Source organism: Eschrichtius robustus, chromosome 7 (assembly GCF_028021215.1).
Source record: "Eschrichtius robustus isolate mEscRob2 chromosome 7, mEscRob2.pri, whole genome shotgun sequence".
Classification (NCBI taxonomy): Eukaryota; Metazoa; Chordata; class Mammalia; order Artiodactyla; family Eschrichtiidae; genus Eschrichtius; species Eschrichtius robustus.
Genome location: NC_090830.1, coordinates 19,669,547 through 19,690,682, shown reverse-complemented (window position 1 = coordinate 19,690,682; position 21,136 = coordinate 19,669,547).

Sequence of the window (21,136 nt, the reverse complement as noted above, 5' to 3'; positions counted from 1 at the left end):
GTCTTCACATTTCGCCATGGCCCTTGTCATCGCAATGCTCCATGAACCGTGTCATCACAACATTATAGGACACTTTTCGTCACAATGATCCTTGACCACATTCATCTGAATACTCCATGGCGTATGTATTCACAATTTTTCATGGCCCCGGAAATCAAATTGCTCCATGTTTCCTTTCTAACAATACTCCATGACCACTATCAACACAATGTCCCATGACGCCTGTCATCACAATGCTCCATGGCCCCTTTCATCACTATGCTCCATGATCCCTGTCTTCACAATGTTCTAAACAATTGTCATCACAATGCTCCATGACCCCTCTAATCACAATGCTCCATTCCCTTTTCATCACAGTGCTACAGAATTCTGGTCATCACAATATTCCATCACCGTGTCATCACAATGCTCTATGTCCCCTGTCATCACAATGCTCCTCGACACTTGTCATCACAATGATGCATGACCACATTCATCACAATGCTTCATGACCACTGTCATCACAATGCTCCATGCCGTTGTCATCAGAATGCTCCTTGGCCCCTCTAATCACAATGGTCCATGCCCTTTTTATCACAATGCTCCAGAATTCTTTTCATCATAATGTTCCATGGCCGTGTCATCACAATGCCACATGACCCCTGTCATCACAATGTTCCATGGCCCCTGTCATCCCAGTGCTCCATGATATCTTTCTTCACAATTCTAGATCACCACTGTCATCACAAAGCCCCATGACACCTGTCTTCACATTTCGCCATGGCCCTTGTCATCGCAATGCTCCATGAACCGTGTCATCACAATATTCCAGCACACTTTTCGTCACAATGATCCTTGACCACATTCATCTGAATACTCCATGGCCTTAGTATTCACAATTGTTCATGGCCCCTGAAATCAAATTGCTCCATGTTCCCTTTCTAACAATGCTCCATGACCACTGTCAACACATTGTCCCATGACGCCTGTCATCACAATGATCCATGGCCCCTTTCATCACTATGCTCCATGATCCCTGTCATCACAATGTTCTAGAACAATTGTCATCACAATGCTCCATGACCCATGTAATCACAATGCTCCATTCCCTTTTCATCACAGTGCTACAGAATTCTGGTCATCACAATATTCCATAACAGTGTCATCACAATGCTCTATGATCCCTGTCATCACAATGCTCCACGACACTTGTCATCACAATGATGCATGACCACATTCATCACAATGCTTCATGACCACTGTCATCACAATGCTCGATGACCCTTGTCATCACAATGCTCCATGCCGTTGTGATCAGAATGCTCCTTGGCCCCTCTAATCACAATGGTCCATGCCCATTTTATCACAATGCTCCAGAATTATTGTCTTCATAATGTTCCATGGCCGTGTCATCACAATGCCCCATGACCCCTGTCATCACAATGCTCCATGGCGCCTGTCATCCCAGTGCTCCATGATATCTTTCTTCACAATTCTAGAGGACCACTGTCATCACAATGCCCCATGACACATGTCTTCACATTTCGCCATGGCCCTTGTCATCCCAATGCTCCATGAACCGTGTCATCACAATATTCCAGGACAATTTTCGTCACAATGACCCTTGACCACATTCATCTGAATACTCCATGGCGTATGTATTCGCAATTTTTCATGGCCCCTGAAATCAAATTGCTCCATGTTCCCTTTCTAACAATGTTCCATGTCCACTGTCAACACAATGTCCCATGACGCCTGTCAACACAAATCTCCATTGCCCCTTTCATCACTATGCTCCATGATCCCTGTCATCACAATGTTCTAGAACAATTGTCATCACAATGCTCCATGACCCCTGTAATCACAAAGCTCCATTCCCTTTTCATCACTGTGCTACAGAATTCTGGTCATCACAATATTCCATAACCGTGTCATCACAATGCTCTATGACCCCTGTCATCACAATGCTCCACGACAATTGTCATCACAATGATGCATGACCACATTCATCACAATGCTTCATGACCACTATCATCACAATGCTCGATGACCCTTGTCATCACAATGCTCCATGCCGTTGTCATCAGAATGCACCTTGGCCCCTCTAAACACCATGGTCCATAACCTTTTTATCAAATTGCTCCAGAATTCTTGTCATTATAGTGTTCCATGGCCGTGTCATCACAATGCCCCATGACCCCTGTCATCACAATGCTCCATGGCCCCTGTCATCCCAGTGCTCCATGATATCTTTCTTCACAATTCTAGATGACCACTGTCATCACAATGCCCCATGACACCTGTCTACACATTTCGCCATGGCCCTTGTCATCGCAATGCTCCATGAACCGTGTCATCACAATATTCCAGGACACTTGTCGTCACAATGATCCTTGACCACATTCATCTGAATACTCCATGGCCTATGTATTCACAATTTTTCATGGCCCCTGAAATCAAATTGCTCCATGTTCCCTTTCTAACAATGCTCCATGACCACTGTCAACACATTGTCCCATGACGCCTGTCATCACAATGCTCCATGGCCCCTTTCATCACTATGCTCCATGATCCCTGTCATCACAATGTTCTAGAACAATTGTCATCACAATGCTCCATGACCCCTGTAATCACAATGCTCCATTCCCTTTTCATCACTGTGCTACAGAAATCTGGTTATCACAACATTCCATAACCGTGTCATCACAATGCTCTATGACCCCTGTCATCACAATGCTCCACGACAATTGTCATCACAATGATGCATGACCACATTCATCACAATGCTTCATGACCACTATCATCACAATGCTCGATGACCCTTGTCATCACAATGCTCCATGCCGTTGTCATCAGAATGCTCCTTGGCCCCTCTAATCACCATGGTCCATAACCTTTTTATCACAATGCTCCAGAATTCTTGTCATTATAATGTTCCATGGCCGTGTCATCACAATGCCCCATGACCCCTGTCATCACAATGCTCCATGGCCCCTGTCATCCCAGTGCTCCATGATATCTTTCTTCACAATTCTAGATGACCACTGTCATCACAAAGCCCCATGACACCTGTCTTCACATTTCGCCATGGCCCTTGTCATCGCAATGCTCCATGAACCGTGTCATCACAATATTCCAGCACACTTTTCGTCACAATGATCCTTGAATACATTCATCTGAATACTCCATGGCCTTTGTATTCACAATTGTTCATGGCCCCTGAAATCAAATTGCTCCATGTTCCCTTTCTAACAATGCTCCATGACCACTGTCAACACATTGTCCCATGACGCCTGTCATCACAATGCTCCATGGCCCCTTTCATCACTATGCTCCATGATCCCTGTCATCAGAATGTTCTAGAACAATTGTCATCACAATGCTCCATGACCAATGTAATCACAATGCTCCATTCCCTTTTCATCACAGTGCTACAGAATTCTTGTCATCACAATATTCCATAACCGTGTCATCACAATGCTCTATGACCCCTGTCATCACAATGCTCCACGACACTTGTCATCACAATGATCCATGACCACATTCATCACAATGCTTCATGACCACTGTCATCACAATGCTCGATGACCCTTGTCATCACAATGCTCCATGCCGTTGTGATCAGAATGCTCCTTGGCCCCTCTAATCACAATGGTCCATGCCCATTTTATCACAATGCTCCAGAATTCTTGTCTTCATAATGTTCCATGGCCGTGTCATCACAATGCCCCATGACCCCTGTCATCACAATGCTCCATGGCCCCTGTCATCCAAGTGCTCCATGATATCTTTCTTCACAATTCTAGAGGACCACTGTCATCACAATGCCCCATGACACATGTCTTCACATTTCGCCATGGCCCTTGTCATCCCAATGCTCCATGAACCGTGTCATCACAATATTCCAGGACAATTTTCGTCACAATGACACTTGACCACATTCATCTGAATACTCCATGGCGTATGTATTCGCAATTTTTCATGGCCCCTGAAATCAAATTGCTCCATGTTCCCTTTCTAACAATGTTCCATGTCCACTGTCAACACAATGTCCCATGACGCCTGTCAACACAAATCTCCATTGCCCCTTTCATCACTATGCTCCATGATCCCTGTCATCACAATGTTCTAGAACAATTGTCATCACAATGCTCCATGACCCCTGTAATCACAAAGCTCCATTCCCTTTTCATCACTGTGCTACAGAATTCTGGTCATCACAGTATTCCATAACCGTGTCATCAAAATGCTCTATGACCCCTGTCATCACAATGCTCCACGACAATTTTCATCACAATGATGCATGACCACATTCATCACAATGCTTCATGACCACTATCATCACAATGCTCGATGACCCTTGTCATCACAATGCTCCATGCCGTTGTCATCAGAATGCACCTTGGCCCCTCTAATCACCATGGTCCATAAACTTTTTATCAAATTGCTCCAGAATTCTTGTCATTATAGTGTTCCATGGCCGTGTCATCACAATGCCCCATGACCCCTGTCATCACAATGCTCCATGGCCCCTGTCATCCCAGTGCTCCATGATATCTTTCTTCACAATTCTAGATGACCACTGTCATCACAATGCCCCATGACACCTGTCTACACATTTCGCCATGGCCCTTGTCATCGCAATGCTCCATGAACCGTGTCATCACAATATTCCAGGACACTTGTCGTCACAATGATCCTTGACCACATTCATCTGAATACTCCATGGCCTATGTATTCACAATTGTTCAGGGCCCCTGAAATCAAATTGCTCCATGTTCCCTTTCTAACAATGCTCCATGACCACTGTCAACACAATGTCCCATGACGCCTGTCATCACAATGCTCCATGGCCCCTTTAATCACTATGCTCCATGATCCCTGTCTTCACAATGTTCTAAAAAATTGTCATCACAATGCTCCATGACCCCTGTAATCACAATGCTCCATTCCCTTTTCATCACAGTGCTACAGAATACTGGTCATCACAATATTCCATAACCGTGTCATCACAATGCTCTATGACCCCTGTCATCACAATGCTCCACGACACTTGTCATCATAATGATCCATGACCACATTCATCACAATGCTTCATGACCACTGTCATCACAATGCTCGATGACCCTTGTCATCACAATGCTCCATGCCGTTGTGATCGGAATGCTCCTTGGCCCCTCTAATCACAATGGTCCATGCCCATTTTATTACAATGCTCCAGAATTTTTGTCATCATAATGTTCCATGGCTGTGTCATCACAATGACCCATGACCCCTGTCATCACAATGCTCCATGGCCCCTGTCATCCCAGTGCTCCATGATATCTTTCTTCACAATTCTAGATGACCACTGTCATCACAATGCCCCATGACACTTGTCTTCACATTTTGCCATGGCCCTTGTCATCGCAATGCTCCATGAACCGTGTCATCACAATAATCCAGGACACTATTCGTCACAATGATCCTTGACCACATTCATCTGAATAGTCCATGGCGTATGTATTCGCAATTTTTCATGGCCCCTGAAATCAAATTGTTCCATGTTCCCTTTCTAACAATGCTCCATGACCACTGTCAACACATTGTTCCATGACGCCTGTCATCACAATGCTCCATGGCCCCTTTCATCACTATGCTCCATGATCCCTGTCATCACAATGTTCTAGAACAATTGTCATCACAATGCTCCATGACCCCTCTAATCACAAAGCTCCATTCCCTTTTCATCACAGTGCTACAGAATTCTGGTCATCACAATATTCCATAACCGTGTCATCACAATGCTCTATGACCCCTGTCATCACAATGCTCCACGACAATTGTCATCACAATGATCCATGACCACATTCATCACAATGCTTCATGACCACTGTCATCACAAAGCTCGATGACCCTTGTCATCACAATGCTCCATGCCGTTGTCATCAGAATGCTCCTTGGCCCCTCTAATCACAATGGTCCATGCCCATTTTATCACAATGCTCCAGAATTCTTGTCATCATAATGTTCCATGGCCGTGTCATCACAATGACCCATGACCCCTGTCATCACAATGCTCCATGGCCCCTGTCATCCCAGTGCTCCATGATATCTTTCTTCACAATTCTAGATGACCACTGTCATCACAAAGCCCCATGACACCTGTCTTCACATTTCGCCATGGCCCTTGTCATCGCAATGCTCCATGAACCGTGTCATCACAATATTCCAGCACACTTTTCGTCACAATGATCCTTGACCACATTCATCTGAATACTCAATGGCCTTTGTATTCACAATTGTTCATGGCCCCTGAAATCAAATTGCTCCATGTTCCCTTTCTAACAATGCTCCATGACCACTGTCAACACATTGTCCCATGACGCCTGTCATCACAATGCTCCATGGCCCCTTTCATCACTATGCTCCATGATCCCTGTCATCACAATGTTCTAGAACAATTGTCATCACAATGCTCCATGACCCCTGTAATCACAATGCTCCATTCCCTTTTCATCACAGTGCTACAGAATTCTGGTCATCACAATATTCCATAACCTTGTCATCACAATGCTCTATGACCACTGTCATCACAATGCTCCACGACACTTGTCATCACAATGATCCATGACCACATTCATCACAATGCTTCATGACCACTGTCATCACAATGCTCGATGACCCTTGTCATCACAATGCTCCATGCCGTTGTGATCAGAATGCTCCTTGGCCCCTCTAATCACAATGGTCCATGCCCATTTTATCACAACGCTCCAGAATTCTTGTCTTCATAATGTTCCATGGCCGTGTCATCACAATGCCCCATGACCCCTGTCATCACAATGCTCCATGGCCCCTGTCATCCCACTGCTCCATGATATCTTTCTTCACAATTCTAGAGGACCACTGTCATCACAATGCCCCATGACACATGTCTTCACATTTCGCCATGGCCCTTGTCATCCCAATGCTCCATGAACCGTGTCATCACAATATTCCAGGACAATTTTCGTCACAATGACCCTTGACCACATTCATCTGAATACTCCATGGCGAATGTATTCGCAATTTTTCATGGCCCCTGAAATCAAATTGCTCCATGTTCCCTTTCTAACAATGTTCCATGTCCACTGTCAACACAATGTCCCATGACGCCTGTCAACACAAATCTCCATTGCCCCTTTCATCACTATGCTCCATGATCCCTGTCATCACAATGTTCTAGAACAATTGTCATCACAATGCTCCATGACCCCTGTAATCACAAAGCTCCATTCCCTTTTCATCACTGTGCTACAGAATTCTGGTCATCACAGTATTCCATAACCATGTCATCACAATGCTCTATGACCCCTGTCATCACAATGCTCCACGACAATTGTCATCACAATGATGCATGACCACATTCATCACAATGCTTCATGACCACTATCATCACAATGCTCGATGACCCTTGTCATCACAATGCTCCATGCCGTTGTCATCAGAATGCACCTTGGCCCCTCTAATCACCATGGTCCATAACCTTTTTATCAAATTGCTCCAGAATTCTTGTCATTATAGTGTTCCATGGCCGTGTCATCACAATGCCCCATGACCCCTGTCATCACAATGCTCCATGGCCCCTGTCATCCCAGTGCTCCATGATATCTTTCTTCACAATTCTAGATGACCACTGTCATCACAATGCCCCATGACACCTGTCTACACATTTCGCCATGGCCCTTGTCATCGCAATGCTCCATGAACCGTGTCATCACAATATTCCAGGACACTTGTCGTCACAATGGTCCTTGACCACATTCATCTGAATACTCCATGGCCTATGTATTCACAATTGTTCATGGCCCCTGAAATCAAATTGCTCCATGTTAACTTTCTAACAATGCTCCATGACCACTGTCAACACAATGTCCCATGACGCCTGTCATCACAATGCTCCATGGCCCCTTTAATCACTATGCTCCATGATCCCTGTCTTCACAATGTTCTAAACAATTGTCATCACAATGCTCCATGACCCCTGTAATCACAATGCTCCATTCCCTTTTCATCACAGTGCTACAGAATTCTGGTCATCACAATATTCCATAACCGTGTCATCACAATGCTCTATGACCCCTGTCATCACAATGCTCCACGACACTTGTCATCATAATGATCCATTACCACATTCATCACAATGCTTCATGACCACTGTCATCACAATGCTCGATGACCCTTGTCATCACAATGCTCCATGCCGTTGTGATCAGAATGCTCCTTGGCCCCTCTAATCACAATGTCCATGCCCATTTTATTACAATGCTCCAGAATTCTTTTCATCATAATGTTCCATGGCTGTGTCATCACAATGACCCATGACCCCTGTCATCACAATGCTCCATGGCCCCTGTCATCCCAGTGCTCCATGATATCTTTCTTCACAATTCTAGATGACCACTGTCATCACAATGCCCCATGACACCTGTCTTCACATTTCACCATGGCCCTTTTCATCGCAATGCTCCATGAACCGTGTCATCACAATATTCCAGGACACTTTTCGTCACAATGATCCTTGACCACATTCATCTGAATACTCCATGGCGTATGTATTCGCAATTTTTCATGGCCCCTGAAATCAAATTGTTCCATGTTCCCTTTCTAACAATGCTCCATGACCACTGTCAACACATTGTCCCATGACGCCTGTCATCACAATGCTCCATGGCCCCTTTCATCACTATGCTCCATGATCCCTGTCTTCACAATGTTCTAGAACAATTGTCATCACAATGCTCCATGACCCCTGTAATCACAATGCTCCATTCCGTTTTCATCACTGTGCTACAGAAATCTGGTTATCACAACATTCCATAACCGTGTCATCACAATGCTCTATGACCCCTGTCATCACAATGCTCCACGACAATTGTCATCACAATGATGCATGACCACATTCATCACAATGCTTCATGACCACTATCATCACAATGCTCGATGACCCTTGTCATCACAATGCTCCATGCCGTTGTCATCAGAATGCTCCTTGGCCCCTCTAATCACCATGGTCCATAACCTTTTTATCACAATGCTCCAGAATTCTTGTCATCATAATGTTCCATGGCCGTGTCATCACAATGCCCCATGACCCCTGTCAATACAATGTTCCATGGCCCCTGTCATCCCAGTGCTCCATGATATCTTTCTTCACAATTCTAGATGACCACTGTCATCACAATGCCCCATGACACCTGTCTTCACATTTTGCCATGACCCTTGTCATCGCAATGCTCCATGAACCGTGTCATCACAATATTCCAGGACACTTTTCGTCACAATGACCCTTGACCACATTCATCTGAATACTCCATGGCGTATGTATTCGCAATTTTTCATGGCCCCTGAAATCAAATTGCTCCATGTTCCCTTTCTAACAATGCTCCATGACCACTGTCAACACATTGTCCCATGACGCCTGTCATCACAATGCTCCATGGCCCCTTTCATCACTATGCTCCATGATCCCTGTCATAACAATGTTCTAGAACAATTGTCATCACAATGCTCCATGACCCCTGTAATCACAATGCTCCATTCCCTTTTCATCACAGTGCTACAGAATTCTGGTCATCACAATATTCCATAACCGAGTCATCACAATGCTCTATGACCCCTGTCATCACAATGCTCCACGACACTTGTCATCACAATGATCCATGACCACATTCATCACAATGCTTCATGACCACTGTCATCACAATGCTCGAAGACCCTTGTCATCACAATGCTCCATGCCGTTTTCATCAGAATGCTCCTTGGTCCCTCTAATCACAATGGTCCATGCCCTTTTTATCACAATGCTCCAGAATTCTTTCATCATAATGTTCCATGGCCGTGTCATCACAATGCCCCATGATCCCTGTCATCACAATGTTCCATGTACCCTATCATCACAGTGCTCCATGATATCTTTCTTCACAATTCTAGATGACCACTGTCATCACAATGCCCCATGACACCTGTCTTCACATTTTGCCATGGCCCTTGTCATCGCAATGCTCCATGAACCGTGTCATCACAATATTCCAGGACACTTTTCGTCACAATGATCCTTGACCACATTCATCTGAATAGTCCATGGCGTATGTATTCGCAATTTTTCATGGCCCCTGAAATCAAATTGTTCCATGTTCCCTTTCTAACAATGCTCCATGACCACTGTCAACACATTGTCCCATGACGCCTGTCATCACAATGCTCCATGGCCCCTTTAATCACTATGCTCCATGATCCCTGTCATCACAATGTTCTAGAACAATTGTCATCACAATGCTCCATGACCCCTGTAATCACAAAGCTCCATTCCCTTTTCATCACAGTGCTACAGAATTCTGGTCATCACAATATTCCATAACCGTGTCATCACAATGCTCTATGACCCCTGTCATCACAATGCTCCACGACAATTGTCATCACAATGATCCATGACCACATTCATCACAATGCTTCATGACCACTGTCATCACAAAGCTCGATGACCCTTGTCATCACAATGCTCCATGCCGTTGTCATCAGAATGCTCCTTGGCCCCTCTAATCACAATGGTCCATGCCCATTTTATCACAATGCTCCAGAATTCTTGTCATCATAATGTTCCATGGCCGTGTCATCACAATGACCCATGACCCCTGTCATCACAATGCTCCATGGCCCCTGTCATCCCAGTGCTCCATGATATCTTTCTTCACAATTCTAGATGACCACTGTCATCACAAAGCCCCATGACACCTGTCTTCACATTTCGCCATGGCCCTTGTCATCGCAATGCTCCATGAACCATGTCATCACAATATTCCAGCACACTTTTCGTCACAATGATCCTTGACCACATTCATCTGAATACTCCATGGCCTTTGTATTCACAATTGTTCATGGCCCCTGAAATCAAATTGCTCCATGTTCCCTTTCTAACAATGCTCCATGACCACTGTCAACACATTGTCCCATGACGCCTGTCATCACAATGATCCATGGCCCCTTTCATCACTATGCTCCATGATCCCTGTCATCACAATGTTCTAGAACAATTGTCATCACAATGCTCCATGACCCATGTAATCACAATGCTCCATTCCCTTTTCATCACAGTGCTACAGAATTCTGGTCATCACAATATTCCATAACCGTGTCATCACAATGCTCTATGACCCCTGTCATCACAATGCTCCACGACACTTGTCATCACAATGATGCATGACCACATTCATCACAATGCTTCATGACCACTGTCATCACAATGCTCGATGACCCTTGTCATCACAATGCTCCATGCCGTTGTGATCAAAATGCTCCTTGGCCCCTCTAATCACAATGGTCCATGCCCATTTTATCACAATGCTCCAGAATTCTTGTCTTCATAATGTTCCATGGCCGTGTCATCACAATGCCCCATGACCCCTGTCATCACAATGCTCCATGGCTCCTGTCATCCAAGTGCTCCATGATATCTTTCTTCACAATTCTAGAGGACCACTGTCATCACAATGCCCCATGACACATGTCTTCACATTTCGCCATGGCCCTTGTCATCCCAATGCTCCATGAACCGTGTCATCACAATATTCCAGGACAATTTTCGTCACAATGACCCTTGACCACATTCATCTGAATACTCCATGGCTTATGTATTCGCAATTTTTCATGGCCCCTGAAATCAAATTGCTCCATGTTCCCTTTCTAACAATGTTCCATGTCCACTGTCAACACAATGTCCCATGACGCCTGTCAACACAAATCTCCATTGCCCCTTTCATCACTATGCTCCATGATCCCTGTCATCACAATGTTCTAGAACAATTGTCATCACAATGCTCCATGACCCCTGTAATCACAAAGCTCCATTCCCTTTTCATCACTGTGCTACAGAATTCTGGTCATCACAATATTCCATAACCGTGTCATCACAATGCTCCATGACCCCTGTCATCACAATGCTCCACGACAATTGTCATCACAATGATGCATGACCACATTCATCACAATGCTTCATGACCACTATCATCACAATGCTCGAAGACCCTTGTCATCACAATGCTCCATGCCGTTGTCATCAGAATGCACCTTGGCCCCTCTAATCACCATGGTCCATAACCTTTTTATAAAATTGCTCCAGAATTCTTGTCATTATAGTGTTCCATGGCCGTGTCATCACAATGCCCCATGACCCCTGTCATCACAATGCTCCATGGCCCCTGTCATCCCAGTGCTCCATGATATCTTTCTTCACAATTCTAGATGACCACTGTCATCACAATGCCCCATGACACCTGTCTACACATTTCGCCATGGCCCTTGTCATCGCAATGCTCCATGAACCGTGTCATCACAATATTCCAGGACACTTGTCGTCACAATGATCCTTGACCACATTCATCTGAATACTCCATGGCCTATGTATTCACAATTGTTCATGGCCCCTGAAATCAAATTGCTCCATGTTCCCTTTCTAACAATGCTCCATGACCACTGTCAACACAATATCCCATGAGGCCTGTCATCACAATGCTCCATGGCCCCTTTAATCACTATGCTCCATGATCCCTGTCTTCACAATGTTCTAAACAATTTTCATCACAATGCTCCATGACCCCTGTAATCACAATGCTCCATTCCCTTTTCATCACAGTGCTACAGAACTCTGGTCATCACAATATTCCATAACCGTGTCATCACAATGCTCTATGACCCCTGTCATCACAATGCTCCACGACACTTGTCATCATAATGATCCATGACCACATTCATCACAATGCTTCATGACCACTGTCATCACAATGCTCGATGACACTTGTCATCACAATGCTCCATGCCGTTGTGATCAGAATGCTCCTTGGCCCCTCTAATCACAATGGTCCATGCCCATTTTATTACAATGCTCCAGAATTCTTGTCATCATAATGTTCCATGGCTGTGTCATCACAATGACCCATGACCCCTGTCATCACAATGCTCCATGGCCCCTGTCATCCCAGTGATCCATGATATCTTTCTTCACAATTCTAGATGACCACTGTCATCACAATGCCCCATGACACTTGTCTTCACATTTTGCCATGGCCCTTGTCATCGCAATGCTCCATGAACCGTGTCATCACAATATTCCAGGACACTTTTCGTCACAATGATCCTTGACCACATTCATCTGAATAGTCCATGGCGTATGTATTCGCAATTTTTCATGGCCCCTGAAATCAAATTGTTCCATGTTCCCTTTCTAACAATGCTCCATGACCACTGTCAACACATTGTCCCATGACGCCTGTCATCACAATGCTCCATGGCCCCTTTAATCACTATGCTCCATGATCCCTGTCATCACAATGTTCTAGAACAATTGTCATCACAATGCTCCATGACCCCTGTAATCACAAAGCTCCATTCCCTTTTCATCACAGTGCTACAGAATTCTGGTCATCACAATATTCCATAACCGTGTCATCACAATGCTCTATGACCCCTGTCATCACAATGCTCCACGACAATTGTCATCACAATGATCCATGACCACATTCATCACAATGCTTCATGACCACTGTCATCACAAAGCTCGATGACCCTTGTCATCACAATGCTCCATGCCGTTGTCATCAGAATGCTCCTTGGCCCCTCTAATCACAATGGTCCATGCCCATTTTATCACAAGCCTCCAGAATTCTTGTCATCATAATGTTCCATGGCCGTGTCATCACAATGACCCATGACCCCTGTCATCACAATGCTCCATGGCCCCTGTCATCCCAGTGCTCCATGATATCTTTCTTCACAATTCTAGATGACCACTGTCATCACAAAGCCCCATGACACCTGTCTTCACATTTCGCCATGGCCCTTGTCATCGCAATGCTCCATGAACCGTGTCATCACAATATTCCAGGACACTTTTCGTCACAATGATCCTTGACCACATTCATCTGAATACTCCATGGCCTTTGTATTCACAATTGTTCATGGCCCCTGAAATCAAATTGCTCCATGTTCCCTTTCTAACAATGCTCCATGACCACTGTCAACACATTGTCCCATGACGCCTGTCATCACAATGATCCATGGCCCCTTTCATCACTATGCTCCATGATCCCTGTCATCACAATGTTCTAGAACAATTGTCATCACAATGCTCCATGACCCATGTAATCACAATGCTCCATTCCCTTTTCATCACAGTGCTACAGAATTCTGGTCATCACAATATTCCATAACCGTGTCATCACAATGCTCTATGACCCCTGTCATCACAATGCTCCACGACACTTGTCATCACAATGATGCATGACCACATTCATCACAATGCTTCATGACCACTGTCATCACAATGCTCGATGACCCTTGTCATCACAATGCTCCATGCCGTTGTGATCAAAATGCTCCTTGGCCCCTCTAATCACAATGGTCCATGCCCATTTTATCACAATGCTCCAGAATTCTTGTCTTCATAATGTTCCATGGCCGTGTCATCACAATGCCCCATGACCCCTGTCATCACAATGCTCCATGGCTCCTGTCATCCAAGTGCTCCATGATATCTTTCTTCACAATTCTAGAGGACCACTGTCATCACAATGCCCCATGACACATGTCTTCACATTTCGCCATGGCCCTTGTCATCCCAATGCTCCATGAACCGTGTCATCACAATATTCCAGGACAATTTTCGTCACAATGACCCTTGACCACATTCATCTGAATACTCCATGGCTTATGTATTCGCAATTTTTCATGGCCCCTGAAATCAAATTGCTCCATGTTCCCTTTCTAACAATGTTCCATGTCCACTGTCAACACAATGTCCCATGACGCCTGTCAACACAAATCTCCATTGCCCCTTTCATCACTATGCTCCATGATCCCTGTCATCACAATGTTCTAGAACAATTGTCATCACAATGCTCCATGACCCCTGTAATCACAAAGCTCCATTCCCTTTTCATCACTGTGCTACAGAATTCTGGTCATCACAATATTCCATAACCGTGTCATCACAATGCTCCATGACCCCTGTCATCACAATGCTCCACGACAATTGTCATCACAATGATGCATGACCACATTCATCACAATGCTTCATGACCACTATCATCACAATGCTCGAAGACCCTTTTCATCACAATGCTCCATGCCGTTGTCATCAGAATGCACCTTGGCCCCTCTAATCACCATGGTCCATAACCTTTTTATAAAATTGCTCCAGAATTCTTGTCATTATAGTGTTCCATGGCCGTGTCATCACAATGCCCCATGACCCCTGTCATCACAATGCTCCATGGCCCCTGTCATCCCAGTGCTCCATGATATCTTTCTTCACAATTCTAGATGACCACTGTCATCACAATGCCCCATGACACCTGTCTACACATTTCGCCATGGCCCTTGTCATCGCAATGCTCCATGAACCGTGTCATCACAATATTCCAGGACACTTGTCGTCACAATGATCCTTGACCACATTCATCTGAATACTCCATGGCCTATGTATTCACAATTGTTCATGGCCCCTGAAATCAAATTGCTCCATGTTCCCTTTCTAACAATGCTCCATGACCACTGTCAACACAATATCCCATGAGGCCTGTCATCACAATGCTCCATGGCCCCTTTAATCACTATGCTCCATGATCCCTGTCTTCACAATGTTCTAAACAATTTTCATCACAATGCTCCATGACCCCTGTAATCACAATGCTCCATTCCCTTTTCATCACAGTGCTACAGAACTCTGGTCATCACAATATTCCATAACCGTGTCATCACAATGCTCTATGACCCCTGTCATCACAATGCTCCACGACACTTGTCATCATAATGATCCATGACCACATTCATCACAATGCTTCATGACCACTGTCATCACAATGCTCGATGACACTTGTCATCACAATGCTCCATGCCGTTGTGATCAGAATGCTCCTTGGCCCCTCTAATCACAATGGTCCATGCCCATTTTATTACAATGCTCCAGAATTCTTGTCATCATAATGTTCCATGGCTGTGTCATCACAATGACCCATGACCCCTGTCATCACAATGCTCCATGGCCCCTGTCATCCCAGTGATCCATGATATCTTTCTTCACAATTCTAGATGACCACTGTCATCACAATGCCCCATGACACTTGTCTTCACATTTTGCCATGGCCCTTGTCATCGCAATGCTCCATGAACCGTGTCATCACAATATTCCAGGACACTTTTTGTCACAATGATCCTTGACCACATTCATCTGAATAGTCCATGGCGTATGTATTCGCAATTTTTCATGGCCCCTGAAATCAAATTGTTCCATGTTCCCTTTCTAACAATGCTCCATGACCACTGTCAACACATTGTCCCATGACGCCTGTCATCACAATGCTCCATGGCCCCTTTAATCACTATGCTCCATGATCCCTGTCATCACAATGTTCTAGAACAATTGTCATCACAATGCTCCATGACCCCTGTAATCACAAAGCTCCATTCCCTTTTCATCACAGTGCTACAGAATTCTGGTCATCACAATATTCCATAACCGTGTCATCACAATGCTCTATGACCCCTGTCATCACAATGCTCCACGACAATTGTCATCACAATGATCCATGACCACATTCATCACAATGCTTCATGACCACTGTCATCACAAAGCTCGATGACCCTTGTCATCACAATGCTCCATGCCGTTGTCATCAGAATGCTCCTTGGCCCCTCTAATCACAATGGTCCATGCCCATTTTATCACAAGCCTCCAGAATTCTTGTCATCATAATGTTCCATGGCCGTGTCATCACAATGACCCATGACCCCTGTCATCACAATGCTCCATGGCCCCTGTCATCCCAGTGCTCCATGATATCTTTCTTCACAATTCTAGATGACCACTGTCATCACAAAGCCCCATGACACCTGTCTTCACATTTCGCCATGGCCCTTGTCATCGCAATGCTCCATGAACCGTGTCATCACAATATTCCAGGACACTTTTCGTCACAATGATCCTTGACCACATTCATCTGAATACTCCATGGCCTTTGTATTCACAATTGTTCATGGCCCCTGAAATCAAATTGCTCCATGTTCCCTTTCTAACAATGCTCCATGACCACTGTCAACACATTGTCCCATGACGCCTGTCATCACAATGATCCATGGCCCCTTTCATCACTATGCTCCATGATCCCTGTCATCACAATGTTCTAGAACAATTGTCATCACAATGCTCCATGACCCATGTAATCACAATGCTCCATTCCCTTTTCATCACAGTGCTACAGAATTCTGGTCATCACAATATTCCATAACCGTGTCATCACAATGCTCTATGACCCCTGTCATCACAATGCTCCACGACACTTGTCATCACAATGATGCATGACCACATTCATCACAATGCTTCATGACCACTGTCATCACAATGCTCGATGACCCTTGTCATCACAATGTTCCATGCCGTTGTGATCAGAATGCTCCTTGGCCCCTCTAATCACAATGGTCCATGCCCATTTTATCACAATGCTCCAGAATTCTTGCCTTCATAATGTTCCATGGCCGTGTCATCACAATGCCCCATGACCCCTGTCATCACAATGCTCCATGGCTCCTGTCATCCAAGTGCTCCATGATATCTTTCTTCACAATTCTAGAGGACCACTGTCATCACAATGCCCCATGACACATGTCTTCACATTTCGCCATGGCCCTTGTCATCCCAATTCTCCATGAACCGTGTCATCACAATATTCCAGGACAATTTTCGTCACAATGACCCTTGACCACATTCATCTGAATACTCCATGGCGTATGTATTCGCAATTTTTCATGGCCCCTGAAATCAAATTGCTCCATGTTCCCTTTCTAACAATGTTCCATGTCCACTGTCAACACAATGTCCCATGACGCCTGTCAACACAAATCTCCATTGCCCCTTTCATCACTATGCTCCATGATCCCTGTCATCACAATGTTCTAGAACAATTGTCATCACAATGCTCCATGACCCCTGTAATCACAAAGCTCCATTCCCTTTTCATCACTGTGCTACAGAATTCTGGTCATCACAATATTCCATAACCGTGTCATCACAATGCTCCATGACCCCTGTCATCACAATGCTCCACGACAATTGTCATCACAATGATGCATGACCACATTCATCACAATGCTTCATGACCACTATCATCACAATGCTCGAAGACCCTTGTCATCACAATGCTCCATGCCGTTGTCATCAGAATGCACCTTGGCCCCTCTAATCACGATGGTCCATAACCTTTTTATAAAATTGCTCCAGAATTCTTGTCATTATAGTGTTCCATGGCCGTGTCATCACAATGTCCCATGACCCCTGTCATCACAATGCTCCATGGCCCCTGTCATCCCAGTGCTCCATGATATCTTTCTTCACAATTCTAGATGACCACTGTCATCACAATGCCCCATGACACCTGTCTACACATTTCGCCATGGCACTTGTCATCGCAATGCTCCATGAACCGTGTCATCACAATATTCCAGGACACTTGTCGTCACAATGATCCTTGACCACATTCATCTGAATACTCCATGGCCTATGTATTCACAATTGTTCATGGCCCCTGAAATCAAATTGCTCCATGTTCCCTTTCTAACAATGCTCCATGACCACTGTCAACACAATGTCCCATGAGGCCTGTCAACACAATGCTCCATGGCCCCTTTAATCACTATGCTCCATGATCCCTGTCTTCACAATGTTCTAAACAATTGTCATCACAATGCTCCATGACCCCTGTAATCACAATGCTCCATTCCCTTTTCATCACAGTGCTACAGAATTCTGGTCATCACAATATTCCATAACCGTGTCATCACAATGCTCTATGACCCCTGTCATCACAATGCTCCACGACACTTGTCATCATAATGATCCATGACCACATTCATCACAATGCTTCATGACCACTGTCATCACAATGCTCGATGACCCTTGTCATCACAATGCTCTATGCCGTTGTGATCAGAATGCTCCTTGGCCCCTCTAATCACAATGGTCCATGCCCATTTTATTACAATGCTCCAGAATTCTTGTCATCATAATGTTCCATGGCTGTGTCATCACAATGACCCATGACCCCTTTCATCACAATGCTCCATGGCCCCTGTCATCCCAGTGCTCCATGATATCTTTCTTCACAATTCTAGATGACCACTGTCATCACAATGCCCCATGACACCTGTCTTCACATTTTGCCATGGCCCTTGTCATCGCAATGCTCCATGAACCGTGTCATCACAATATTCCAGGACACTTTTCGTCACAATGATCCTTGACCACATTCATCTGAATACTCCATGGCGTATGTATTCGCAATTTTCCATGGCCCCTGAAATCAAATTGCTCCATGTTCCCTTTCTAACAATGCTCCATGACCACTGTCAACACATTGTCCCATGACGCCTGTCATCACAATGCTCCATGGCCCCTTTCATCACTATGCTCCATGATCCCTGTCATCACAATGTTCTAGAACCATTGTCATCACAATGCTCCATGACCGCTGTAATCACAATGCTCCATTCCCTTTTAATCACAGTGCTACAGAAATCTGGTTATCACAACATTCCATAACCGTGTCATCACAATGCTCTATGACCCCTGTCATCACAATGCTCCACGACAATTGTCATCACAATGATGCATGACCACATTCATCACAATGCTTCATGACCAATATCATCACAATGCTCGATGACCCTTGTCATCACAATGCTCCATGCCGTTGTCATCAGAATGCTCCTTGGCCCCTCTAATCACCATGGTCCATAACATTTTTATCACAATGCTCCAGAATTCTTGTCATTATAATGTTCCATGGCCGTGTCATCACAATGCCCCATGACCCCTGTCATCACAATGCTCCATGGCCCCTGCCATCCCAGTGCTCCATGATATCTTTCTTCACAAAACTAGATGACCACTGTCATCACAATGCCCCATGACACCTGTCTTCACATTTCGCCATGGCCCTTGTCATCGCAATGCTCCATGAACCGTGTCATCACAATATTCCAGGACACTTGTCGTCACAATTATCCTTGACCACATTCATCTGAATACTCCATGGCCTATGTATTCACAATTGTTCATGGCCCCTGAAATCAAATTGCTCCATGTTCCCTTTCTAACAATGCTCCATGACCACTGTCAACACAATGTCCCATGAAGCCTGTCATCACAATGCTCCATGGCCCCTTTCATCACTATGCTCCATGATCCCTGTCATCACAATGTTCTAGAACAATTGTCATCACAATGCTCCATGACCCCTGTAATCACAAAGCTCCATTCCCTTTTCATCACAGTGCTACAGAATTCTGGTCATCACAATATTCCATAACCGTGTCATCACAATGCTCTATGACCCCTGTCATCACAATGCTCCACGACAATTGTCATCACAATGATCCATGACCACATTCATCACAATGCTTCATGACCACTGTCATCACAAAGCTCGATGACCCTTGTCATCACAATGCTCCATGCCGTTGTCATCAGAATGCTCCTTGGCCCCTCTAATCACAATGGTCCATGCCCATTTTATCACAATGCTCAAGAATTCTTGTCATCATAATGTTCCATGGCCGTGTCATCACAATGACCCATGACCCCTGTCATCACAATGCTCCATGGCCCCTGTCATCCCAGTGCTCCATGATATCTTTCTTCACAATTCTAGATGACCACTGTCATCACAAAGCCCCATGACACCTGTCTTCACATTTCGCCATGGCCCTTGTCATCGCAATGCTCCATGAACCGTGTCATCACAATATTCCAGCACACTTTTCGTCACAATGATCCTTGACCACATTCATCTGAATACTCCATGGCCTTTGTATTCACAATTGTTCATGGCCCCTGAAATCAAATTGCTCCATGTTCCCTTTCTAACAATGCTCCATGACCACTGTCAACACATTGTCCCATGACGCCTGTCATCACAATGCTCAATGGCCCCTTTCATCACTATGCTCCATGATCCCTGTCATCACAATGTTCTAGAACAATTGTCATCACAATGCTCCATGACCCATGTAATCACAATGCTCCATTCCCTTTTCATCACAGTGCTACAGAATTCTGGTCATCACAATATTCCATAACCGTGTCATCACA